Source organism: Jaculus jaculus, chromosome 1 (genome assembly GCF_020740685.1).
Source record: "Jaculus jaculus isolate mJacJac1 chromosome 1, mJacJac1.mat.Y.cur, whole genome shotgun sequence".
NCBI lineage: Eukaryota > Metazoa > Chordata > Mammalia > Rodentia > Dipodidae > Jaculus > Jaculus jaculus.
In genome coordinates, this window is record NC_059102.1 from 9,826,362 (window position 1) to 9,846,818 (window position 20,457).

At 52.2% G+C, this 20,457-nt stretch overlaps 1 protein-coding gene across 5 annotated transcripts in view; it reads left to right on the forward strand.

Moving 5' to 3' along the window:
- Window positions 1-3,061: 3,061 nt before the first annotated feature.
- Chst15 (carbohydrate sulfotransferase 15) overlaps window positions 3,062-20,457 on the forward strand; it is a 95,289-nt gene continuing 77,893 nt past the window's right edge. The window contains exon 1 of one of the 5 annotated variants that reach the window (XM_045146642.1): window positions 3,062-3,396. The gene's annotated coding sequence lies outside the window, so the exon portion shown is untranslated. Of the gene's footprint in view, window positions 3,397-3,839; window positions 4,114-4,390; window positions 4,473-20,457 lie in introns of those variants that run through there. The other 4 variants (XM_045146636.1, XM_045146641.1, XM_045146637.1 and 1 more) reach the window with 4 other exon arrangements.

Below are 20,457 nucleotides of genomic sequence, written 5' to 3' on the forward strand. Positions count from 1 at the left end.
AATTTAGCAGCCGCACAGCCCAGCCTATGGCTTACCACGTGGCAGTTCAACGTCTGCAGAACGAATGAGTGAGTGTGCTTTAAAGGATCCTGGTGGGCCCTCGATGTTATTGTTTCCTGATGTTCTACCGCTGACATATAAAAACTTTATTCATGTTATAATCGTGCACTCCTTCAATTCATTGACAAACAGCAATGTGACTATTACATGCAAAATTATTTCCAAGAACAATGATTACTAAGAAGAACTCATATTTTAAAAAGTATTTTATTTATTTATTTGAGAGAGGGAAAGAGGGGGAGAGAGAGAGAATGAGAGAATGAATGGGCGTGCCAGGGCCTCTAGCCACTGCAAATGAACTCCAGATGCACGCGCCCCCTTGTGCATCTGGCTTACGTGGGTACTGGAGAGTCGAACCAGGATCCTTTGGCTTTGCGGGCAAGCGTCTTAACCGCTAAGCCATCTCTCTAGCCAGAATAACTCATATTTTGATCTTTTGTTATGGCCTATGGATTATGCTGAGCATTTTTCAACCATTTGCTACTTATCTGCAGAGCAGCCCGTTGAGGTACTGTGTTAGTCAGCTGCTGCCACACAAGCCCTTTCCTTTACTCTCTTGCGTATGTGTCTCTAGGTCAGGGGAAGTGGCTTTGAGTGCAGCTGCACGTAGCATGACTTGGCTCCAGGCTGCTTCATGGGAGTTCATTCCTGGCTGCCTTGCTGAAAGGGGAAGCTGCTCCTCAAGACGTCTCCGCCTCACAGTGGACTGCTAGGACAGCCAACAGGCCCAGCCTTGCACGCACACGTGAAGCTTCTGGTGTTCCCCAGCATCTCATTGTGTAAGTAAAGCAAGTTCAATGTCAAGTACAATTCCCACACTATGAGGCTGTGGCCAAGTGTGTCGGTCTATGGCACTTGTAGAGTTTGGATGTGGTTTGAATACGTCTTCAAGAACACATAGGTTGATACTTAATCCCTATTGTGATCTATTAAAAGGTGGAAGTTTATTCAACTGTAGTGCTTAGAGATGGGGCTTCTGGGAAATTTATTCAACTAGAGTGTTTAGAGATGGGACTTCTTGGGGTGGTTTGAATTAAATAAGGTCATCACAGTTGGAAGCCCAAGATTGGATATTTGTGCCTTATAAAAAGGGGCAGGAGGAGATCAGAAGCATGCACACTCTTGGTTTCTTGCAATGTGATGATCTGAGCCCCCAGAACTGAGTGCTAACTAAACTTCTTTTGATAGAGCTATCCAGCCTCAGATATTTTGTTATAGTAGCACAAAGTGAACTAAGGCAACCATATCGGGAAAGAGGTTGGATTAACAGTTCAGTGTATCTCCAGAGGCTCAGCAAGAAGGGACTTATCCAAGGTTACTCAGTAGGTGTTAGAAGTATGGTTTGAATCCAGGGACTGTAATTCCATGTTCACAGAAGCCAGTGTGTGTGTGTGTGTCTGAAATGGGCATGTTTATTTTCATAAAATTGCTGCATTTGGTTTTTAGCCACGAGTTACTAATGCTCTGTCAATACTAATCTCTCTCAGTCCCATCCATCTACACACACTGGACATTTAGAACACTCCAGAACAACAGTCCCAAGTGCAATTCTTGAATATTTTTTTTGAAGGGGGAAAAAAGTCCTTCTCCAGTTAATCTCAGGCACGTGTATAAATACCTTTGGAAAGTCCCTGGTGGACTCATATCAAAGTGGTACGGTGATTTTACTTAAAAACAATTTGCTGCATGTCAGCTGTGATTTCTGACACCTGAATCTGAAAGTCATCTGGGTGGGCCCGGCGCCATCCCTGTACCAGGGCATGTGTTCATTAGGAGGGAGGAGAGGAAAGACCCTGTATGTGTGGCCCTGGCATCGTGTTCCCCACCCTTACAGGAGGGGATTTCCTCCTTGCTGTTTCCATAGAACCTTCCCTGTGTTTGCTTAAGCCCACTGCACACCCTGGTCTGACAGCTGCCCGGCCCAGGCCCTTCCTTGCTCCCGCCTGCACAGCTCGCGCTCTTAAACAGCAACCTGCACTGTGTCCCGATGCAATTACTCGCATATATAAACCTCGCTGAAAGGCAGGCTTTTCTCGGGAGCTAATAAATAAACCCCAAAGCCACAACGTGAGTAAGACCTTGAAAAATGGCATCACCGTCTACTGGGAATTGTGAACCCTGCAAAAAACCAGCTCATTGTATTTTCAGAAAAAGGTTTTTGTTTAAAAATAATAATAATAAAAGAGCCCAAATCACCCAGCAGAGTCAACATGGAAAAAGCAATCCAGTCTGTGATTGGGAGGTGGTGGTGGTGGGTGTGGGTGGGGGGTGGGGGGGAGATCTATTGCTGCATTAATCTTTAGTTGCACATTTTCTGTATGGGGCAGTATTTGTAGGAAAACAAGACAAGGGTGTTAAATAACTCCCCAGCCATGCGGCTCTAATCCTCTGGTTGTGACCACTGAATCAGTTGCCATGGATGCCGAGCAGAAGTTTACAACCTCAGGGTGATAATGGCTTCTAGGGGGTGACATGAAGCCTCCAGGAAGAGAAACGGGGGTGGGGGGAGCTGGCATCGTCAAGAATCACACGTGTGCTGGCACTCTACAGTTTAGGTAGCCCTGTTCTTTGACAAACTGGACACCGGCTTCTGGCCATGGGTCCGTCAGCAGCTCAAAAACTGCTGTTTCTACCCTGTCTCTTGGCGCTCCTTGAGAGGCTGGACTTGCTGTTCCAAGGGCCCTTCTGAGCGAGCCTTCAGAGTTTAAACTGTCTTTTCATTAACCGATGAAACCTTCAGCCCATGGCCGGGTAATGGCCCACCGGAGCCCTTCCTTGCCCAGGGGGCTGCCCAGAGGGCTCCGTGGAGCTGTCGCCACGGGCCACTGCGGCAGGCCTCGGTGCTGGGGTCCTGCAGAGCCTTACCTCCCGGAAGCTGCAAATACGCTGGGCCAGGATGCAAAAATTCAACAGAGGGCGCCGAACCCACCAGCGCCATGGCCTGGAATATCAATGTTTCTTAAAAATGTTTCCGTCAGGGGGTCACCGCCAGACTTTCGGCGGTTCTGTTAGTCTCCTCGGCCCCACAGCGTCCCACACACACCGTGTTGACTTGGAAGGGGCGGGGGCGGAGAGCGAGCCCCCCGCTCGGGGCGCGCACGCCTTGATCTCACATTCCAGACTCGAGCCGATGTGTGTCAGCGCGACATGGGGCGGGGGCAGGGCTCCGTGCGGATGTTTCATTCGCCATCCGCACGTCACTCCCAAACTTTTCCTCTCCGCACTCGGGGAGTCAGGTTGACGCGTCCTGGATGCGGGGCTCCCGGCGCGGGGCTGAGCGCGCTCCCGCCGAATCGGAGCTGCAAAGGCTTCGCGGGCAGATCTCGGGATTTTCAGGTACAAGTTGGGTGCCAGGTGCCAGGGGGCGGCGATAAGCACTGGGCGGGGGTCGGGCTCCGGGCTCCAGCGTTCCTCTGAAGGTTCCGGTCGGGCAGCACCGGTGGCGGCGGCCCGGGCCGGGCGCTGTGAGTCCGGGCGGAGGATGCTGCGCGCAGCCTCACTGCCCACGGCGCTTCCAAGGCCCCGGCAGACAATGAACTTGCGAGCGCGCGGAGCCCAGGCAGGTTTGGGCCCCGAGCCCCAAGGTCCGGTCTCCTCGAGCCTTTGATTCCCGGCGGGCGGCGTCCCCTCGCCGCGCTCCTGAAGCCCTGAGCGCTTGGGGGACCCTGTGGGAAGGGAGGAAGGAAGGACTGCCGGGTGGTGGCGCCCTGGCTCACACGCCCCCCTCCCTAGCCACAAGGAGAGAATGTGGTCGGAGCACCGAGACCGGGGGACCGGGTGGTGGCGTGGTGGCGCTGTGGACAGCTGGAAGGCCAGCGGAGGACGCACGCCGAGGGGCCGGCACCGGCTGGCTGTCCCGCAGAACCGTTCCCGGAGTTGAAATCCTGGGCGACCCTGGGCAGCCTAGGGCGGATGGACAGACCGAGCAGGACTTGCTGGGGACGAGCGCACCTCCGGCAGACTTGGGGACGGGAACTCCCCTAAGCCGGGCTCGCCGCCCCTCCCTGACACCTCGCGCACTTTGGGGAAGTTTCCCGCCGCGACCCGGGCCAGGTCGGTAGGCTTCCGCTCCTCTACCCGGGCACGGCTCGGAGCATCATCCCCAGAACCTCGGCTCCAGCCGCTCGGGGCTGGAAAGAGCGCGCAGGGCGCAGGAGGCGGGCTCAGGCACCCACGCCTGTGAGTCCCTGGTGTTGGAGAGGGGACCGTGGGGGACGGGCGTGGGACGAATCGGGGGCCCCCTGCGGCCTGAACTTTTGCTCCCCGCCTTTTCCTCCCGCTGAGGGCGCCCGCCCCCGTCTCCTCCCCGAGCCGCACCGCGCCGCGCGGCAGCGGCGTGACTCGGGAGTTGCCGGCGATTCTCTCCGCGGCGTCCCCGGCCAGCCTGGGCGCGGGCGAGCCGAGCGAAGCAGGTCTGAGCCGCGCCGTGGGGCTGAGGGCGGCGGGAGCCGGGGAGATCGTGGCCCCCGGCGCGGGCGATCCCGATGGTGCGCGAGTCCGTGGGGCTGCGTGTGCCGGGGGAAGAGGGAGCGGCGGCCGTGGGTGGCTGGTGGCGGGTCATGGCGCACTTGGCCCGGCGGAGCTCCCCGGGGATCGCGGATGGAGGCGCCGGAGCGAAGCGAGTCTGGCCTCTCGCGGGGGAATGAATGAAGAGCTGGGGAAGCGCCTTCCGTTTCCTCCCGGCGAAACCATTGGCAGGCGTGCGCGCGTGTTTGTGCGTGTTTAGGATCCCCAGCCGGACATCACGGATTGCCCCATCGCGGTCGCGGGGCTCACGTTGCCGGCCCGTCCAACGCCCGGGGCGGAGGATGGGGGCAGCGGGCGCTGCTGGAGCGGCGCTCGTGGCCGCCCGAGCCTGGGGCTGGATGGCCGGCCGGCTGCTGGCCGCTGGACGTCGGTGCCTCCTGTAAAGCAGTTCCCGGAGGCGGAAAGGCTGGGGGTTGGGACCAGCTTTGGGGCGCGCGCGCGCGCCGGGTGTGTGTGTGTGTGGGGGGGGGGTCTTCTTGGCGGACCCGCTGGGTTCCTTTCCCAACGTTGGGTAAGTTAAGTGAACAGTTTTCAGGAATGAACCTGTGGCTCTGTGAAGCCTTGGGAAGGCTTGTGGCCCTCCTAGTAGACAGCTCAAGTAGAGGGCCCCGCCAGTGCTGTGACCCCGTTATCCGCGGCTATTTCTGACAGGTGGATGTTTCAGTGAATGGGGCTAGCTGCTCCCAGCTGGCCTCTGCAGTTCCTGAATGGTGGCTTGCCAACCAGAAGGCTCTCCGAGGGCATCTGCAACCCCCTGAGGCTGCCCAGGAGGAAACCGAGGCCTAAAGATTTGCCCCAAGTTTCTCTTGGACGCCCTGCCATGCTTGGTCTGAAGTTTTCCTACCAGCTCTCCCCCACTCGTGACTACAGTGTTGTAAAACCAAGATACCTTCTTCCAGACTATGGCCCTTGTTTTATAAGTACTTTTATAACCCAGATCTGTTGATTGATACATGAAGACAGATACCATATGGCTTTGTTCAAAATAGCCTGGGAATTAAAATGCCTTGTAATTAGGAGGTTAGTTTAGACCATACAAGTCTGATTTACCCCCAAATTAATGAGAACGACTTTTTAATTTTAATCCTTTTAAAAATTATTATTATTGATAATAACATTTCATATGGATACATCATGTGTTGATACCCTCCTTTCCCTTGTCCCTGCCCCCATTCCATTGAGAATGACTTTTTGTTTGTTTACTTATTTATTTTTGGTTTTTCGAGGTAGGGTCTCACTCTAGCTCAGGCTGACCTGGAATTCACTCTGTAGTCTCAGGGTGGCCTCGAAATCACCGTGATCCTCCCACCTTTGCCTCCTGAGTGCTGGGATTAAAGCCACCATATCCCGTCCCCAGCAACTTTTTGTTTTATTTGCTACCTCCTGAAATTGAATTGGGAAGTGGCTTTCTACTAGGGCAAAGGTAAACAGGAAGTGTCTCTTAAGGGCCAGCCTCCCCTCTGAGGACTAACTGTCCAGGGAAACCTGTATCAGGGGCCTCTAACGGAAACCCAACAGTGTTTGTATCTCACTCCATGAGGGCATTGCCCGACTGCAGCCAACCCCACAGCACTCCTTCGCTTACCCAGGGGGTTGTGAGGCAGTGGGAGGCGGCCCGCCATGTTCTCTTTGATGCTTGGAGTTTGCAGTACCTGGACCACCGTGCTGGCCAGGGATCCAGCGCTGTCCCTGGTGGGTGACTGCTATGGTGGCCACCTTTTCCTTCCAGTACACTTTCTCCTCCTCTGTGTGGGAAATGGGGAGGGGGAGGTGTCTGCTTTTCCACCTGTGTGATTGAGAGATCAGTCTGTGCACCAAGAAAAAGGCACACTGCAAGAAAGGTTGAAGGAGGTGACAGACTGCTTACTCAGCCCCTTGGGAAGTGGTAGAGGAATAGTCCCAAAATTAACCAGTTAGACCCCAGGAGCCCCGTCTCTTGGACCTGCAGGTCAGTGCGGGGGTGCCCTACTACTGCAGGGGGCTGGGGAGAGGAGGAAGATGGGAACTGACTTGAACAGGTTAACCCATGCCTGTTCACAGGGGCAGCCTCCACCCAACTCCACCCAGCTGGGGGGAAAACAACAGGTCGTGTTAATTTCCAGGCAATTTTCAAGCTTGGATGTAGAGGTGTGGTCTGGAATTGGAGAAGGGTGGTAGATAGGTGGAGGAGTGTCCTTCCAGGCCCCTGAAGCTTGACATCTGCCTGTGCGTTTATATGTCAGAGAAAACGTCACGCTGGTGGAGAGATGAGATGAATTCTATGGACTAAGAATTGGTGCCACGTGGGCTGGAGAGCTGGAGATGAGTTGACCAAGACTTCTCCCCATGCCTATGCGTTGCTTGTGTGTTCACTAGCCAATCCATGCATCCCATAGTGTGGCCAATGAGATTCTGCACAACTTCTCATGTAACTATTCACTGAATAGATCCCACTGGGGGGGGGGTGTAGACAGACAAGGTCCCAGCTGTCATAGGAGGGGCACAGAGAAATGCCAGGAATGCTCCCTAAGCTGCAGCTAGACCTGGGGCAAAGCTGCAAGTGACGGGGGGTTGGGGGGGTAGAGGGGAGGACCCTCTTTTCTAGAAGTAGACATGGAGGCTCAGAGCAGTGTGCCCAAGGTCCCACAGCTGGCAGTGCAAACAGCCCCAGCTTCTGAGCTCCAGCTCCGCCCCAACAAACTCCCAGAGGAATGGAGTCTACGGCTGGAATTTTTCCTGTCCACAGCTCCTTGAGCCTGTACGCTCCCCTAGAGCCCAAGCCAGGCGCAGAGACGCCATCTGAAGACCGCTCGCTTGAGAGAGGAGTAGTCTTCCATTCTAAAACCAGAAACTGTTTTGTAAAGTTGTGGCTGGCTTGAGAGTGGTTATACATGTGAACCATCACCCAGAGGGGTGCGTCTTCAGCAGTGTGCTATTTCGACATGACTCTGGAGTCACTGGGAGCACAAATGCCACCCCTTCTGCTCTGTGAACTGGGAACTCAGATACCATATTAAGTTACTTCAAAGGGGAGTTTGGTTCCCTGATTGAGACTGAGGAGATCTTTTTGCACTGAGTTGGCTAAGTGTGAGGAGACTGAGTGCACAGTGTATTTCTTTACTGTTCTTGAGTACCACAGTCTGGGTTGTTCACTGAGACCCCTTTGCTCTTGAAACCAAGCGCCAACCTAGTCAAAGGATGCGTGTGAAGACCTGGGTCTCCACATTAGGAGGTAAGCATCAAGGTGCCAGTCACATGCTGACCATGTCTAGCCTACTATTTAGGAAAAAAAAAAAAAAAGGATTGGGTCCACCTGGGACAGTACAGATCTTTTCTTTTTTTTTCTTTTTAAATATCAGAATTGAAGGGCAAGTCAGTTGTTCGCGAGAGCTGTCCTTAGTGTCCCTACAAATTCACAGCTGGCCCTGTGGCCCTGCAGGTGTATTCTGTGGTCTCCCTTAGAAGGCTGCCCTTGGTGGGGAGGCCCCCTGGATATCTCCCCATGATTTTGGTCACTCAGATGTGAGGAGGCAGGATGGAGGAGAGCAGAGGAAGGAGGAAAATGGGGAGGGTGGGAGAGTAACAACCTTATTCCAGAAGGAGCCGGCAGGCTTGAATCAGCAAGTGGTTGGGGCGGGGTGGCAAATACAGAGCACTTTCTGCGCTCCCAGACTTCACAGGGGTGCGGAGGGGTGGCTGGCCGCCTCTGTCATCCCTAGCAGCTATCTGCCGGCCAGGTGCTGGGCGGGGGTGGGGAGGCAGAGTCAGCGCTCTGCACTGAGATTAGCGGGCGAGGGCGAGGCAGAACTTGTGCAAGTCAAAATTACATAATGCTGCTGACAGGCGCCTTCCAGGGGCCTCGGGAAAGTGCTATGGAAACCTGTTTAGTCAGTGACTTCGGAGATCGGAGTGTTCTGGGATGATTTCACCCAGGTGTCCTACATGAGAGGTAAGCCCTGCCAGGTGCTTGGAACAGTGCCTAGTGAACAGTGATCGCTCCGAGCATTGGCTGGTGTGGCTTTTTTTTTTTTTTTTTTTTTTTTAAGCTCATAACTGGCGATAGGGGAGTTTTGAAGTCTCGAGACTGCACTGGAGTTTTTATGCACATGTGTACATTTCTTGGCGGTGTCTTGATACTTTACCTCACAAATCTCAGGGCCATAGCTAGGGAGCCAGCGCAGTGGTAGAGGCTTCTCCCAGTGTGTGCATAGGAAAGAAAAGAGACGCGCACAGAGCTCCAAGCCAGGAGCCCCGGGTTGCCTTGGATTGCCCGGGGCTAGGTGCTTCACCTGTCTGGGTGGTTTTTCCTTCTGTGTAGGGAGGGCACAAGGTCACCGCTGTCCTTCAGGCCCCTTTCAGTTGACTTTGTGGATAGCCTGCGTGTCACCTTCGCTGGGCAGGGAGGGAGTCCTGACTACTGTTGGGGAAATGGGCTGGTGTCGCTCACCTTTGAATGTCCCATCTTGAGCTCTTCTGGAATCTTAACGGGATCCTGCTCTGCAAAGCTGCCTCTGGCCTGAGACAGGCGCTCCCTGACATCTATTTACCTTTCTAGACCTCATCCTGGTCCAGTGCTCTCGGGCTTCTGAGGAAAGTGAGGCTGACAGGGCCTCAAAAGCAGAAGGTGTCCTTGTAACGGAGACTTGAATATGGTCCAGAAGTGTGTTTGTGGTAGAAATATTGAAATAGGCAAGCCTACTCACCCAAGTGCCTGGAAAGTGCCCCAGCATGAAGAAATAATTCGATACAGGCCAGACACAATCACGTTTTTCCTACAGGGTGCTTGGGCCCGGTGGTTTCACATTTTCTCTTGAAACGGCATGTGTGCCTGTTAGGCTGTTTGGCACCCTGTGGTCAGGAAAAAGATAGTAGTGTGACCACTGATAAGGAAGACAGGCCACAGCAGGATGGCCCCGCTTTTCTGTGTCCATGTCGCTAGCCATCTTCGGGGACTGGGCCTATAACACCTTTGCTACGAGGTCCAACCCTGCATTTTTCTCGGTGTGTGTTCGGAGGACAGGGAAGATGCACTGTTAGTCTTGGGTCCCTGTTGCAAGGGGTCGGGAGAGGACATGCTGCCGCTTCTCATGCCTGGGACGGAGCTCAGCTGATGGGAGGAAGGAGATCCAGGACTCCTGGTTTCTGGTTAGCAAATTTGGGGGACCCACAGTGCAAGGGGTTGGAGTCTATAGCCACTCAGAGGGGCTTCCTAGGTCTGGGAAGAGCCCGGGCTCGATGCTGATTGTGGCTCAGGTCTATTCTATGTATGTGTGTGATGTACGTGCTTATGAGTATGCGTGTTCATGTGTGTGGGCACATGCCTATGTCTATGTCTGCGTGTGAGTGTGTGTAGAAGCCAGAGGTTGACGTGGGGTGTAATCCTCAACTACCTTCCACTCTATTTACTGGGGCAAGGTTTATCCCTTGAAGCCAGAGGTCACCAGTTCAGTGAGTGTAGCTCACCAGCTTGTTCCAGGGGGTTTTCTTTCCTCTACTTCCCAAGTGCTAAGTAATCCTACAAGACAGACGCATGCAGAGAAATGAGTGGTTTGGCCCACTCACTAGTCGCTGGCAGAGCTGGGAAGCGTTGGCCTCTCCTGGGTAGCCCTCTTCCTCTTTGGGGCAGCCAGCAGGGCAAATGTCTACCCGCTGTGGGCCAGGCAGGGCAGGTTTGTGGGCCCTTGCATTCATGGGTTTCTATAAAGCACCAGCACTTGATACCTGAGAGGTCCCATGTGGTGCTTTCGCCCTCTGACAGGAAACAGAGTCCCGAACAAAAGTGCCAGGCTTGCATTGGGAGGTTGATACATGGCATCTCTTGGGCATGTAGTGGGTTGGGTGGCCACAGTGTGTGAAGTCCATGTTGTCATCTGCCATAGGAAGTCACCTGACTTTCAGTTCAAGAAGAATGCTGCTCCAACCTGGCGGCTGGAGGAGTGACCAGGGACCGCAAGGCCTCCTTCTAACCTGAACACAGTTGCAGTGGAGGTGGTGGCTGACCGCTAGCTGGGAAGCTTTTCTGCCTTGGCCCCTTGTCTGACTTCCTCCTCCTCCTCCTCCTCCTCCTCCTCTTCCTCATCGTCCTCTTTGTCTTGCTGTGTGGCCCAGGTTGCTCTCAAACTCCTGGACTCAAGCGACACTCCTGCAGTGGCTTGTAAATTTACTAGGGAGGGCTCTGACTTTGCAGTCAGATTCCTAGCTGCCAGGCCTGGCCAGGGCTGCTCTCAGGTCCCTTGCCCATGGAGAAGGGGAGCTCCTGCATCTGCCTGGCCCCCGTGGGATCCCCTCCAGAGCCGTGGCGCTCCTCCTCCTGGCACCTCGCTCGCGCGTGTCTCTTTCCCACCCCACTGGCTTCCTGCTCGGAACTGCTGTACTTCCGTCCTGTTGTAGTTCTCAACTTGAACCCTGCCCGTGTGGAACTGTGTTTCCGTCTCCTGGTCTCCTGGGTGCTTGTCAGGCCTGGTGGGCTCCCCAGCAGCAAAGAAGGTGACTGGGGCACAGCCACCCAGCTGGACCCTCTTTCCAAGTTGAGAGTGATTGCCATTTGTGGAGCTCATGCACTGATTTAAAAGGCTGGGTGTAGTGGCGCACACCTTTAATCCCGACCCTCAGGAGGCAGAACTAGGGGCATCTCTGTAAGTTCAAGGTCAGCCTGAGACTACATCGTGAATTCCAGGTCAGCCTGGGGCTAGAGCAAGACCCTACCTCGAAAAACAAAACAAAAAACAACAGCAATACAAAGCTTCTTGTTATATGCTGCTCTCCCATGGAGATTCTGGTGTGCACCCAGGAGTCGGAAAGGATTCCTGGGTTTGGCAGCATGGCGCTGGAAAGTGGACACTTGCCACTGGCCTTCCGGAAGAGTCAAAAGTCTAGTGCAATGACCTTGGACTTCTGGTGGCAAATTTGGTTGCTATTAAGAGATGCTTTTCAGCACTTGGGAAGCAGAGTTAGGAGGTTTGCTGTGAGCGCGAGGCCAGCCTGAGACTTCATAGCGAACTGCAGGTCAGTCTGGGCTAGAGCGAGACCCTAATTTGAAAAAAAAAAAAAAAAGAAAAAACCCATAATCATTACAGTTTGTGTGTATATATGTGTGTGTTGGGAGAATGCTATGGCAATTTCACTGGTGTTTCAAGACTTACTAGGAGCCCTCTACTCAGGCAAGAGCCAAGGGCTGCTAACATTTTATGTGCCTGAAATATATAGCTTGTCATTAAGTCCCAGCCTCCTTTGTTTGGAATGTAAATATTTGCATTAAAAATATAAAGTGTGTCCTGGTGTGTCTTTTTAGCAACTGAATTTTTAAACCCAAATCAGACTCTTGGCCTTCGGAGGATTATTCTCCTCCGATTTGTGAACCTGTTTATATAAAGAGACTTCCAAATGTACACACACCAAGCCGTGTTGGTTTTATGCGCATGAGGGACCCGTGGGGCTGCAGGAACGCCATGGCCCTGGGGAATCTGGGCCAGTGTGTTGTGTCCCCTGTCTTTTGAGTTGCAGAGGAATAGGAAGCGGTGGCAGGGCTTGGGCCCCATGGGATTGTTCAGCCCAGCTTTCCATCCTGTTTCCTCGATGTCCAAGAGGGGGCTGGGCTGGCAGTGTTGGCTGGCCTTTGGGTCTTCCAACCAGGAGCCCGGTGTCATTGCCACTTGTGGCTATAGGAAGACGTCCAGGAGAGTGGCGTTGGTGCCTGTGCAGCCTGATGCAGGAAGCTCTCCTAGCTAGGTTAAATGTTGAACTGCGTGGGTCTGTGTGACATCTTCCCCGTCAGGTTCTCAGGGGGCAGTTAAGCTCTTCCTGTGGAGACCAGCCCAGAGCTGTCAAATGCTTGCCTTCTTCTGTGGCCTGCCCTGTTCTCTGGGTTCAAGGCCAGGGGCTGATGGGAACTGAGCCAGACCCCCTGCTGTGCACGGGGGAAGGCCATTCCTGAGATTCTCCTTGGGCCAGCTGGGATGGGAACTGCCGCAGGGGGAAGAATGTCTTCCCTCTTCTCCTGTAGATTCTTGGCTGGGTTCCAAATTAAATTGACATAAGACAGATGAACAGGGGAAACCATACTTAATTATATATACATCGCAGCCCCATACAGTGGAAGATGGGGAAGAGGGGCGGGAGGATTGCAGGTTGCCCTGAGCTAGACGATGCACTTGGGCTTGAGGCACTGGGCTGGCCACACAAGTCACAGAGGCCGAGGGAGCCAGTGCACAGTGAACAAAGATGGCCTTGTGCAGCTGAAGTCTCTCGGGTCCAAAAGAAGAAGAGTCAGGTCAGTCTGGGTGGATGTCAATCTCCAGCCCAACCCCCGGCCTCTGTGTCATCTTTCCCAGGTGCTCTCCGGTTAAAGGAACTAGCATATCACCAAGCAGCGTATTTTGCATGTCACCCTTGCACAGGGGCCGTGCTAATCTCTGTATCATTCCGATCTTGGTTCAGGTGTAAAATGCCCCTCACAGGTTCATGTATGTGAATACTTGGTCTCAAGCTAGTGGTGCTGTTTTGGAAGGTTGTAGAACCTTCTGGAGATGGGCCTAGCTGGCAGACATAGGCTATAGGCAGTGTTTGTGGGTTCCAGGCTATCTCTGCTTCTGGCCTGAATTCCCTTCTTGCTGGTCGGTCATTGAGATGCGCCATGCTCCCACTGCCCTGAGTGGTGCTGCTTGTCACTGGGCCCTTCCAGCTGTGACAGCTCTATGTCCTGAACTATGAGCCAGATACAACCCTTCCTCACTTAAGCTGCCTGGCATTCTGTCCCAGCAGTGAGAAAAGCTAGCTAACACAGAAAATTAGTATTGAGAGTGGGGTTGTTGCTGTGATCAGCCTGCAGAAGGAACGCAAAAGATTTTGGAGCTGCAAGCTAGGGAAGTCTGGAATGCTGTGAACAGCTGAAGAGGCCATTCTGGTGGGAGCTGGAAAGCGTGCAGATGGTAAAGCCAGGCTCATGACTTTTCAGAGGGGAGCCAGAGAACTTATGGGAAACTGGGCTAGGGGCCATTAATATGACATCCATGCAAAGAATCTGGCTGTGTTCTTGCCCATGTTGTGAACGTTGTGTGTGGCTGAATGACCGCACAAAGAAATGGGCTAATTAACTGGGTTGGAGGAGATTTCAGGACAGCATAGCATTCAGGCTGTGGCATAGTTACTGCTCACTGCTTTTAGCCAGACTTGCAGTGATAAAGACCAGAAAATGAAGTAGAGTTGAAAAAAATATATGGTTTGGCCAGAAAAGGAGTGGGAACAAGTTTAAGGCTGTAGATAAGGCAGATCTAGAGGAAGTTGTCTGTAATTTTTAAAGAGGTTACTGCCATTAAAGTGAAACTGCCTTGAGGGCAAGGCTTTACTCTTGGAAAGCTCCTGGGTGTAACAATATAAACTCATTAAAACAAACAAACAAAAGACCCTGCCCTTCCACCAGGATTGCCTAGGGAGGAGTTTTCCCAGGGCCAGCCAACCAGATGCTCTGGAGCCACTGTGGCCAAGGTCCAGGCGGCCAGACTAGATCTTGAACTTGTAGCGGAGTTTGGCATCTTCCACTGGGGGGCGGGTGAGGCTGTGTGTGTGCGCTGGTTTTGCAGGTCTTAGAATTCTAGAGCTGCAGCGTCAAGAAGGCTTATAACAAGGCTCGAGAACAAAAGTTGCCAAGGCCAGGCAATGTGGAGCAGGGTAATGCTGCCTGTTAGGAGCTCCCAAGTGGGCTGTGTGCAGGGCTGAGGCTAAATTGCAGTAGAGATACTAGGAAGCTGGGCAGGCAAGCAAGGAGGCATTATCTGCTAGGATAAGGTCCAGACACTGAGTGGAATATGACCGTACAAGAGGTTACATGTGCTTCAGGTGACAGGGCTGTAGGCATGGGGTTACCCAGTCCTTTTGGAGCCCAGATAATGCCTTCAGCAACGTTGGATGCTGGACATGGAGCTGTATGATTTCTTGTTTGTCCTGTTAGTTTTTGGACTTGGTTTGGTCTGGTCTTTAGGGTGGCTCCATTCTTCCCTTTTGGAAGGGGAAGGTTTAGTCTGTGTCATTGTATGCTGATGGTCAAGAGTCTATGGAGAGCACATTTTGTGTGTGTGCGTGTGTGTGTGTTTATTACTTGAGTCTGAAATGTTCCACCCTGGCTGATGTGTTTGAACACTTGGTCCCCAGCTGGTGGCAGTGTTTGGGGAAGTTGTGAAACTTTTAGAGGCCAGGCCTGGCTGGCAGATGTGGGGCCACAGGGACAGCGCCAGAGGATTGTAGCCTGATGGTTTCTGGCTTGAGTTCTGTGCTTGCCCGTTGATCACTGGCCTGTGAGCAAGCTATGCTGCAAGCCTGTGCTACCACAGATGGAGCTGCCTGCCGCCACGCCTCCCCCGCCACGATGGACGGTGTCCGGGAAACGGAGGCAGGACAGTCCTTCCTCCCTGCAGTTGCTTCTGGTGCATCTGCTGACAGCGATAGAAAAGCTAATGCGCACAGGTGATGTTTCTTCGTTTCTTCAACACTCTTGTCTCCACTACTCAGGAGGACAAGGTGGGTGGATCATTTCAACCCAGGAGCTCAAAACCAGACTGGGTAGAGTCATTGAGGCCTCAATCTCAAACAACACCAACAATCAGCACCAACCTCTCTGGCCATGAGGCTCCAGTGAGGAAGGCCAGGGAAGGAGAGGTCAGTTGCTGGCTGGGACACTAGGCCAAGTTCATGAACAGTTGTCCTTCTGACAGCCTCCTACTCACTGCAGTGTGTGGGACAGATGAGAGAAGAATCAGGGCTGAACTTGGTAGTCAAGAGGTGGATTGTGTTAATTCAGTTGCCACACTTTGCTCACTCTTCTCACATGCTAATTAAGCCAGGTCCCTTTTCTTCCTTATCCTCTCCACTAGCCTAACCTCCCCAACCCCCAGGCGCTCACTTGCGATGTCACTTGGCCCAAGAGTGGCATCCAGGTTCTGGGTCCTGCGGTGTCCACTCTGCTGGGCTGCGGAGCAGTCCCACAGGCTGCGTCAACACAGAGAGGGACGTGAGCTGCCTCTCTGAGTTGAGTGACACTGTTCTGAGCTTTTGCTGGGGTTTTTATATGCCCACTTTTCCCTCAGTCAACCTGGCTGCTGATAGCCACCTTAGGGTGGTTAGCTCATTTGCATATGAGCACTCAGCCAGTCTCTGGTCAGCCTCTGGTCGTGGCCCCTGGTTGCCACGATGATGTTGTCCCTACTGAGTGCCCCATTTTTACTTCTAACTACTGCTCCTAACAAGGGTCCTTCCTGGCAAGGGAGTTGCAGGGCTTTTGACCCCAGCCATTGGGTCCCTTTGCAGCTGGAACCAAAGGCCTCCATTATTGTTGGTTCCCAGCCAGCCCACAACCCCTTCTCTTGGGTGAGGCCACCTCCTCTTCCATTCACCCAACGCAGATGGCTTACAGTGGGCCTGCCTGGTGCATCAGGATCGATCTTCCCTTGTCAGCTCTGTCTCACAAAGGGCACAGATTCCTGAGAACAGAAGCGTCTAGTGTCCTGCCTGGAAGCCTTTCTTTCATGGGCTCCCAGGATGCTAAGCTCCAAACAAAAGCAGAAGTGACAGAGAAGGTGGTCCAGGGGAGAGGAGCGCCATTCACCGTCTAGCATGGAACTTGCTGTTTGGCCCTTTGTCCAACGAGTGAACCCAGCCGTGTGAAGGGTATGCTGTGTGGGCTTAGGGAAGGTTGTCATTTGCACTTCCTGGGTGGTGTTGAACTGTGGAAACACACACCAGCTTTTCTGTGCACATCTTTAGCTGGATTCACACCGCAAGTCCCTCGTCGTTAGCTGTCACAGTTTTTGATTAAGACAGTATATTCCGGAAAGGGCCGGTCCAATGCTTCCCCGGCCAGTAACAGAAGTCAGTGGTATTGGAAGTCAGAGAGTAGCTGCTTTCAGGACGTGCTGATCTCACCTAAAAAAAGTTGTCAGGAGGACTCCAAGAGGGATGAAAGGACATGCCAATTAATGAGAACCGTACCAGCCTGACATTTGGTGTCACCCTGACTCTGAGGAGCTATTTATACCACGCGACAGCAGCCTTGATGAGCAAGGAGAGAGGAGTTAGCAGCTAGGACCACCTCCTCACAAGTGTCTTCTGGACCAAAGGAGCAGTGATTTGCTCTGTGACCAGCACTGGGAAGTCCACAAGTCCTTTGCATTGCACCCAATTTGGCTCTGAATAAAAACGATGTATTAAAAAGCAGATGAAACCTCCTTGATGTTGGCGTGGTGGAAAATAAATTTCCTATTAGCCGTTACAACAGAAACAAATCAATAGAACGAAGCAGACCTGCCCACACTTGAGTCAGCAGGTTCTCAGTGTGCAGGAGGAAGCTCTGCGCACTCACCGGTCGCCCCCTTCAGATGGCCAAGAGACTGGTCAGCTTCTTTGTCCTTGTATATAAAACACAGCTCTTGTCAGGCTAATTTTGAACAGTTACACAACAGACCAAAGCAGTGACTGTCTCGCTGCTAGGACAAAACACCTGGCCAGAAGCAGCCCATGAAAGAAAGGATTCATTTCAGCTCATGGTTTTGAGGGGACGTTTCATCATGGCGAGGAAGGCACAGAAGAAGTAGGCTGCCTGACTCACATTTTCTCAGCAGCAGGAAGGTCGTGGCAGGAGAAAGCTGAGTGTGGCAAGCAGGGCAGGGCTCTAACGCCAGGCCTCCAGCAGGGGATTGAGTATGAGGCCTAACTACAAACCCAGGAGGCTATGGAGGGAGATTTTACAGTCAAAACTACCACTAAGGCCTTTTTGTGTGTGTGTGTGTGTGTGTGTGTATGTGTGTGTGTGTGTGTGTGTGTGAATTTTATTTATTTATTTGCAAGCAGAGAGATAGAAGAGAGGCAGACAGAGAGAATGGGCACACCAGGGTCTCCAGCCACTGCAAACAAACTCCAGATGCATGTGCCCCTTGTGTATCTGGCTTACATGGGTTCTGCGGAATTGAACCTGGATCCTTTGGCTTTGCAGCCAAATACCTTAACCACTAAGCAATCTCTCCAGCCCCTATGGCCTTGATGCTTTCAACATGTTCTTTTACAAGCAGCTTTAGAGAGATGCGAATCAAATGCTATATGGTATTCTTCTCATTGCTGTGATGAAAAATAGCCAACAAAATTAACTTTAAGCTGGGCGTGATGGCACATGCTTTTAATCCCTGTACTCTGGAGGCAAAGGTAGGAGGCTTGCTGTGAGTTCAAGGCCAGACTGGGACTACATAGTGAATTCTAAGTCAGCGTGGGCTAGAGAAAGACCCTACCTCAAAAACAACAACAAAACATAACAACACAAAAAAGCAGCAACTTAAGAAGGAAAGGTTTATTTTGGCTCACAGCTTGAGAGCTCAGCGCATGGTGGTATAATGGGAGCAGGAGCATGAGGCGGCCGGTCACGTTACATCTGCACTTGGGAAACAGTGATGACGCCGTCATTTTCCTTTCTTTCTCCTTTCAAAGATCTGGACCCCAGTCCACAGGATGTGTTGCCTATATTCAGGGTGCCTCTTCCCTCCGTAGTTAAACCTTTCTGGAAATACCCTCAAAGAGCACTCAGAGGTATGTTTCCATGGTGATTCTAAATAAAGTCATGTTTCAGTGAAGGTTGAAAATTGACCATCACACTTGCCAGAGATTTACAACTTACTGTTTTAGTATATTCATAGATACTTGCAGTATATCATGTCAGCCAATGATAAATCATTTCATCGCCTCAAAAAGAAAGTCCCCCTCCCCCGTTCTCTGTAGTATTCTGCCCTAGCTGCACGTTCCCTGACTGCCACATCCTATTCCTGAGCAGCCGCCATTCTTCTTTAGATCTCTGCCTCAGGTCCCAGTTTCTCTGGACTTGTGTATGGACAGAATCATGTGCACTTTAGTCTTTTGATACTGCTTCTTTCAGTCTGCATTGTTTAAAAATTTTGTTTATTTATTTGAGAGTGACAGACAGAGAAAGAGAGAAAGAGGCAGATAGAGAGAGAGGGAGAGAGAGAGAGATTGAGAGAGAGAGAGAGAGAGAGAGAGAGAGAGAGAGAGAGAGAAAGAGAGAGAGAGAGAATGGGCACGCCAGGGCCTCTAGCCACTGTAAACAAGCTCCAGACGCGTGCGCCCCCTTGTGCATCTGACTAACGTGGGACCTGGGGAATCGAGCCTTGAACCGGGTTCCTTAGGCTTCACAGGCAAGCGCTTAACTGCTAAGCCATCTCTCCAGCCCTCAGTCTGCATTTTTTTCTGTGGTAGTCTGTATAGTCCATTCCTTTTTTTTTTTTTAAATATTTTATTTATTTATTTATTTGAGAGCGACAGACACAGAGAGAAAGACAGATAGAGGGAGAGAGAGAGAATGGGCGCGCCAGGGCTTCCAGCCTCTGCAAACGAACTCCAGACGCGTGCGCCCCCTTGTGCATCTGGCTAACGTGGGACCTGGGGAACCGAGCCTCGAACTGGGGTCCTTAGGCTTCACAGGCGAGTGCTTAACCGCTAAGCCATCTCTCCAGCCCCATTCCTTTTTATAGCCAGATAAGAATGAATAGTGTGGGTCAGCCACCATTCTATTTATGCATGTGTCCATCCATAGATATTTGTGTTTTCTCCACATTTTGGCTCTCATAAATAATGCCACTGTGAACATCTGTGTACAGGCTTTTTCATGTGAACATGTTTCCATTTTTAAGAATCTACATATTTGGGCTAGAGACATGGCTTAGTGGTTAAGCACTTGACTGTGAAGCCTAAGGACCCCGGTTTGAGGCTCAATTCCCCAGGACCCACGTTAGCCAGATGCACAAGGGGGCGCACATGTCTGGAGTTCGTCTGCAGTGGCTAGAGGCCCTAGCATGTCCATTCTCTCTCTCTCTCTCTGTCTCTTTCTCTGTCGCTCTCAAATAAATAAATAAATAAATAAAAAGATTTTAAAAAAGAATATACATATTTAACTTTTTTCTGTTAGTAAGATTCATTTATTTTTCTTTCCCTGGAGCATGAGGGCTTACTCTGCTTGTCGTGATGTTGAGTAAGACACTGAATCATCTGAATTTTCGAGGTGAAAGGATTTGATGAACATAGTACACATGTCTTCATAGAAGGGGAAACTGAGGCTCCAGACAGGGCGAGTCAGAATGAAGCCTGGTTTTAGAGCCCCAGTTCAGTCACACGGAATGTTCTCTTGCATTCTTGACAAAACCCCAGGCTGTCTTCTTGACGGGGCCTGGGGCAATAGGTCAAGGTGGTTGGACAGCTGGTGGCCACCCCGCCCCAGCGCCTCTCCGACCTGGCAGAGCCTGAGAATGTCGCATCCTTTGCCAGCTGCCACCAAGAGCTGCAACTTGTGGCGCCAGCATCTTTCCAGTCCTTTCCCCCTGCAGCAAGGAGAGGCCTTGCTTATCCGGGGAGTAATTAAATTAGGAACCAATTCAGAGAATGAAATTTTATCTGATCTGGCCAAGGCCATAAACAAGGGGCTGTTATTGTGACTCCAGGAGACATTAGGAAGTTGTGTTTCAAAGAATGGTGCTGGGCTAACGCATGTAAAGAACTCCACTGGGGCTAGTCTGGGGACCTCCACTGCCAGTGGGGGCGGGTACAGCTTTAGGGATTTGGATGTGTCCCCAAACCAGCCTTTTAGATGCTTTGTCTCCAAGCCCTTCTTGAGCCCCAGTGAAGGGGTTGTGCGTGGTTTGTGGCTGGACTGGTCCCTCTGCTCAGGGTTGTAACTCTGTCATCCTCACTGAGTGGCTCTCACGAAGAACTGGGGCGGCACACTGCACGTACATCCTGCCCGGTGCTGCTCAGTCCAGTGAACAGACAGTTAGGGTGGCTGAAGCTGGCCACAGGAAGCCAGAAGGGCCAGATGTCTTTTTTGTCTCCTGTGATGTTCAAAGAACCGAG